Source organism: Cornus florida, unplaced genomic scaffold, assembly GCF_030987335.1.
Source record: "Cornus florida cultivar Cherokee Brave unplaced genomic scaffold, ASM3098733v1 CherokeeBrave_3.0.0_Hap2_Chr05, whole genome shotgun sequence".
NCBI classification, from domain to species: Eukaryota; Viridiplantae; Streptophyta; class Magnoliopsida; order Cornales; family Cornaceae; genus Cornus; species Cornus florida.
The window spans coordinates 33,810,720-33,817,330 of record NW_026775575.1 but is presented as its reverse complement, the minus strand read 5'-3'; the positions used below and the strand labels follow the sequence as shown (position 1 = coordinate 33,817,330).

The window sequence follows — 6,611 nt, the reverse complement described above, 5'->3', positions numbered from 1 at the left end:
GAAGCAAAGTTTGACAATTCATTGAGGGAGGCATCGAAGATTACTTGTATTTGTTCGTTCTATGAAGAAACTAGGGTTCCTATTTTGAATCCACAATTTTTTCGAATTTCAGATGGCTATACACATCAATTTGGAGCAAAAAATCAAGGTTCGTCAATCTCTTTCTGTATATGTATCTATTAGTTTTGATTTTTTGATTAAGAGTGTTTTATAATTTTAATTTAAGTCAATTCCTATTCAAATATGACCCTCATTGTCCGTAAGTTAGAAATGCTATCTATCTTAACAAAATTAGGACATTTTTCTTAATAGTTTCCCATGCTATCATGTAAATTGAAAAGAGCAATGAGAGAAAAGAACACAAAGAATGATTACTATACTTTGAATTGCATCTTATGGGATAAAAGGCGTAGCGTGGAAGAGCATACCTTTAGAAGAACAGGAGTCCCTTCTTCTCTAATGATAGTCCTAACACAATCAAATATACCTTTGTACTGGTTTGCTGACCCCTGCAAAGGTTGAAAAGATGAAATGAAGAAAGAATTTGCATTACTCCCCTTCTATGAAAAAGATTAAGACAGAAAGAAAAGTAAGAAAAAAGATCCATTATCTGTACCTGAACCATTAATCTAGTTTTTATGACATCAAGAGGAGTTGTTATAGCTCCAGTGATTGCACCTGAAAATATACAAGATTTGATTTTAAGAGATCCTCAACAAGTAGGGCATTAAATTGAAGCACGTTTTACATTAGTAAGAGTCAGTAACAAACATGGTTGTCAAAGTTACGATTTGAATCAGAGGATCATACGATCCTACCTGTTTGATTTTTATTTAGTTTTTCTCTCTTCTTAAAATTTGTTGGGCCTTCAGCTTATTGGTCTCATCCATGTGACATGTCTATATTATGGACAAATATTTGATGACAATATAATAGCGCAAGCAACTAGTTGATGAATGGTGAAACGATTACATAGTAAAGAGGTAGCCTGCTACTAGCCACAATTTTCAAATGTGAATTATTAAATCAATGTTAAAATTCAAGGAATTATGTAAAGGTGTGATTGGCTCTAGTCTAAAGGGTGCTAATAAATTGGATGATTACCATGAATGTCCTTTGCAGAATCACTCTTGTCGATCAAAATTATCCATGGTTTATGAGAAATATGTGCGCTATACATGATAGATATATTCACACAGCTTCCAGAAATAAGTAAAAGTTTATACAAGTATCCATAAGTGATTAAATATGTACACACCCCTTCTGCTTCCTTTAGCCATGGTGAAATGTAATTAATATCAATCATGTGGACCAATAAAAGCTCAATCAATGAAAATCCTATCCATCGAATTAAATGCCACAATACTATATATTGTATAGTCGAGGTTGGGGTATAGCAGCGTACAGAGTACAATAAATGGATACATCACAAAATCTATCATGGCAGTAAATTTTTTCTTCAACCTAACAAATCCTGTGACCAACTGATAAAAATATTTTTATCTATTCAAGCCATTTGTTGATGATTTTTTAAAACTAATTTGCCACATTTTTTAAAACTTTTAAGACAAAAACTGTGGATTTGATAACACCTAAAAATGGGAAGCTGTGGGTATACTTGTTCGGCTATTTTAGGTATAAGGCCCACACCTCACAAGCCTTGGCTGTCTCGAAATCATCATAAAGTTCCTCATCAACGTGTTCACGATTAACAAGACCAATCATAGAATTAAACTTGCTTCTTCCAATTTCTTCACTAAAGCATCAAAGAATTGAAAATAGTAAAACTAAAGTATTAAATGACATGCTTGATTATCTCATATGTTAAAGCTTGCCTACCTAAGTCATGCTGATATCCATAGTAGGAATATGCACAAATGAAAAGCACTTATATTGTTACTTCTACTACAGGAAGCTCAGATATGGATTCTACTGAATCAAGAGCATTTTCAACAAGTTCTCTCACAGTATTGTAGAGGGATTTCCCTGGCTGAAAGCAAAATAAAATGCAGAAATTGACGATTGAAGGAAAAAGAACAACTACGAACTTGTACTAACAGATTTCTATACAGATATCCGGAATTTGACTTTGCCCCTAATTCACTGAATTTAACAACCAACTTCAGACAATTTAAATTTGCAAATTCTCTTAGTAGGCGAATATTTATCTAGTTTTCACCCACATAAAGAAATAAACGGAAAATTTCTAACTCTCCCCCCCCCCCCCCCCCCCCCCCCCCCCAAAAAAAAAAAAAAAAGTTTTTCCAATCAAATTAATTCAATCGAGGCACTGGACTAGATATAAATTCGCCAATTACTCTCCTAATACTAACACCATGCTTCCATCATCACAAATGAGAGATTATATATTTAATGCAACAAATAGTACATATCAAAATTATTCAGCTACAAACTAATACAAGTACTTGAAAAAAAAAAAAAAAAATACCCTTCACAAAAAATCCCAAAAAATAGCCTCAACACCATTAAAATTCTAACCCACAGAAATTATACAGGAGGCTAAGAAACTCACATTATCAAACCCAGCAATGTTCTTGCTCTCAGGAAAAAACTTAACTGGTGATTCTGCAGAAAAACAAATAAATCACCCGAACCCAAATTAACACACAGAAATCTCAAGCAATACCGATATATACAAATAAATAAATAATGCAAAATTGTAGATGTAAATAATTATTTATATACAGAGAGAGAGAGAGAGTGAGTGAGAGAGAGAGATAGACTAACTCTATTTAAGAAGAAAAACAAATGAATCACCCAAACCCAAATTAACACATAGAAATCTTAAGCAATATCAATATATAGAAATAAATAAATAATGCAAAATTGTAGATGTAAATAATTATTTATATACAGAGAGAGAGAGAGTGAGTGAGAGAGAGACAGACTAACTCTATTTAAGAACTCTTTCCTTGGGTTTTCTAGGGGTCTTCGATTTGCCTTTCTTTACTTCGATTGGACTTTCACTGCTCCAATAGAGAGGCGAACCAGAGAGACATCATCATCTGCATCTTTTTCGTCTAAAGAGAGAGAGCACAGAGGGAAAGTTAGGGCTAGCTTTAACGTGAGAAAAGGGGAGTAGAGAGAGAAAGGGCTTAGACATGATATATAAGGTATTGACAAAAACTACGTCGTTTTTGTCAAATTTTTAATTATGTTTTCTATTAAAAAAAATTCATTTATTTTGCTATTTGGCGCTAAGTTTCCCGCTAGTGGGGAAAATTTTATTCGGAAAATATTGCCTATCTACGGGGCAAAAAAGACGCCTTAAATGTGAAATTTATTCACGGCGTCTTTATTACACGCTAAAAGAACTTAATTATGTTTAATAATATTTTTTAATTAAAAAAATAATTTATCTGGCGTTAAGTTTCCAGCGAGGGGAAGGCTAAAAATAGTATTGCTTATCTACGGGGCAAAAAATACGCCTTAGATGTGAAATCTATTCACGGCGTCTATAATACACCATAAAAGAACTTAAGTTCATTTTTTTTTTATTCTTTTCTATATATATTTTTAAAGTAATTTTAGTAATTTAAGTACTATTGCTTATTTACGGGGAAAAAAAAAGGCCTTAAATGTAATATTAATCAATAAGCAACATTTATCCCGTGAAAAGTGTACAAATATGCCGTAAATATATCTAAATATTCACGACCTCTTTAATACACCGTAAAAAACATTTTCTACGAAGATTCTACTAAATCCTCGTGAAAACATGTAACAATTACGAGGATTCTTTTAAAAACTCCGTAAATGGTGGTAATCACGAGGCAAAATAAAGAAGCTCCGTAAATACTATGTCGTAAAAGCCCACATTTCTTGTAATGATTCTTCTTGTCGTGTTCTTTGGATTATCCCAACCATAATTCGTTTCATACACTTATGTATATCATGATTCTTGTTGCTTAGACTCTAAGGTAGCTTAGGATGCTCCCCGAGTCTCACTTGGACATAGACGTTAGGTGGCATGAGCCCCTTTAACATGTTTCACCTTAAGGTGATAAATTTGTAAAATGCTAGGTCGATGCATGCTCATCTCTTACGAGTAGCTTTATGTTACTCACCCCTATGTTACTGGGGCATATTTCAGGTATGAAGACTTGGTTCGTGACGCCTAGCATTCCTTGGATGTCGTGTTGCTTTCAAGTTTCCATTTCATGCGAATGTTAGCATGAAATGTCATTTTGTAGACTTATATGTCAAATTATGTATATTTGATTTCATGTATGTAATGTGTACTTAAGTACACTCCTTTGAATGTATTTGATATGTATGAGATGAGGCCAGAGGCCAATGACTTGTGTATTGTATTCTATGTACTTTTTAACTTCATGAAATATTGTGAAAATCTTGAAAAATCGCAAATCATTGCTTCACCATGGTTGCATCGGGTGTGGGAATTCCATTCTCATTCTTTCATAGGGTCTTATTAATCTTATATGAAGTGTGGTCAAGGGCCAAATGGTCATTTAACCCCGTTTTGTATTTTTGGATTCCAAGTTTTCATTCCAAGTTCCATTTTTGCCTTTTTGTCCGTTGGGGGGTCGGATTTTGTATCGGTGGTATTTTTAAGTCGTGGACCATTGTAGCACGTCCAAATAGGTAAGTTACGTTTGCGTGCATGGTCGTTTCCGGGCAAAACCTTATGGTTTGTGTTTTGAGCTTCCTATGGACTCCTTTTGAAGTTTTGTTACATAATCTAATTTTAGGGCACTTTAGGTTTTTCTTCAGGAAATAAATTCCGTTCTTGACATGGTCAGCTAGAAAACATGATTTTGGGGGGGTTCCTGCTTCGTGTTTGTCCAAAAAATGTCGCCTTGGTGCTGGAAATCCCATGCAAAGTTCAGTTTTCTGTTATGCATATAGCAGCTTTTTAATCCTCTTACCCTTTTCTGATCTAGGGGCATTTTGGGTATCATATAGTTTTTATTTTTCATTTTCGTTCGCGATTCGGGTAGAAAACGTGATTTTAGGGGGGGGGGGGTTTATTCTTCATTTTTTTACAAAAAAAAATCATCTTGATGCCGAAAACAACTCGCAGATCTGGAAAATCTGGTCGTTCCAGGTTTTCCCGAAAAAAAGTGCTGATCTAAGGGGCATTTCGGGTATTTCACTTGTAAAATAAAATCTTCTCTTAACATGGTCATGTAGAAAACATGATTTTGTTGGGGGGGGGGGGGGTGGGGTTTGTTCAAAAATTTTTGCCAAAAAATGTGGTTTAAGCTCTCAAAACCACATTTGAAGTCCAAAAATCTGTGCAGGTCCTGCCCAGATTTTAACCCAGAAAGTTGTTTTTTTTTTAAACTTTGAGGCTTCATATCTTCTTCGTCCCAACTCCAAATCAAGTGATTTTTAAGTCTAAGTTTATTAGTTTTTGCTGGTCTATATAACAGTATGCACAATTGCATCAAATTATATCTTAAAAGACCATTTTACCCCTTGTAAAGTACCCTTGCCGCACTGATTTTAAACCCAAAAGTTGATTTTTATGAAACTTTGACGTTTCATATCTTCTTCGTCCGGACTCCGAATCAAGTGATTCTTGAGTTTAAATTCTTTAATTTTTCCTGGTCTATCTAACGGTATGCTCAGTTATATTCAATTTTGTTAGAAAAGACCATTTTACCCCTTGCGAAGTACCCTTATTGCATTGATTTCAAACCCAAAAATGTGATTTTTATGAAATTTGGAGTTTCATATTTTCTTCATCCGGACTCCGAATCAAGTGATTCTTGAGTCCATCTTGATTATTTTTTTCATTGTCCTTCCAGTGGTGTGCTCGGTGGCACCCAGGTCCACAGTTTTCAAAAATGACTATTTTACCCCTGGGGGCTTATTTGTCATATTTTTGGTCTTTTGCTTCCGCATCAGTTCTCATTGAGTTCCATGACCTCATGGAAGGTCATTTTGACTTCTTAGAGTCTTGTTTTCTATTTTCGCTTCTGTATATCAGATCCGTTATCGGGTCAATCTTCGGTTCATCACAGGACACGCTGGCCTAAAAACCAGGGTCATCACATATGTTCCTCAAATGATACAGTTCGAAGAGGAAGGGTCAGCGAAGCACTTCAATGAATCAGAAGCCCAAAATTTGTTCAGATTTTATGAAGGTGTCAAATTATCTCATTTGTCTAAAACATTCAAGCCAGAGCGACTATTTATGGATGAGGGCTAGCAAAATTTCTCAATCTTTGAATATTTTGCCTCTCTTTGGTCTAGTTATTTGACATTGTGCCAAGGTGACCATTTCATCATTGAGCCTTATAGTCCGCATAGGTTTAGCAGACAATTTCATTTTCCTCAAGATGTCACAGGGAGGTTGAAGAGGGACATTCATAATGGTAAATTAGAAGAGGTTATGAAACTGTGGAGATTGTCCACCTGTTTCCATACTGGGTGTAAGGTATTGCTTCATTCAAGCTCCAATCTTTAGAAATTCGGGATCACAAAAGGATGTGCTGAATGGTGGGCTAAAGTCTATGTTGATCCATTTACACAGGAAAAAACTACCTCAAAGCAACTTAAACGCACGATTTCCCCACCAGAGAAACCAACTAAAATCAGGAAGGTTTTAAATAAGGGGCTGA

The 6,611-nt window shown here is 34.9% G+C and overlaps 1 long non-coding RNA gene across 1 annotated transcript; it reads right to left on the bottom strand.

Annotated features, from left to right (window-relative positions):
- Nucleotides 1-445: 445 nt before the first annotated feature.
- LOC132310099 (uncharacterized) lies at nt 446-2,611 on the bottom strand. The gene is made up of 3 exons (XR_009482560.1): nt 2,534-2,611; nt 617-678; nt 446-509 (listed from the first exon to the last, which is right to left on the bottom strand). It is a non-coding gene; the product is annotated as an uncharacterized LOC132310099 (long non-coding RNA).
- Between the last annotated feature and the right edge of the window lie 4,000 nt (nt 2,612-6,611).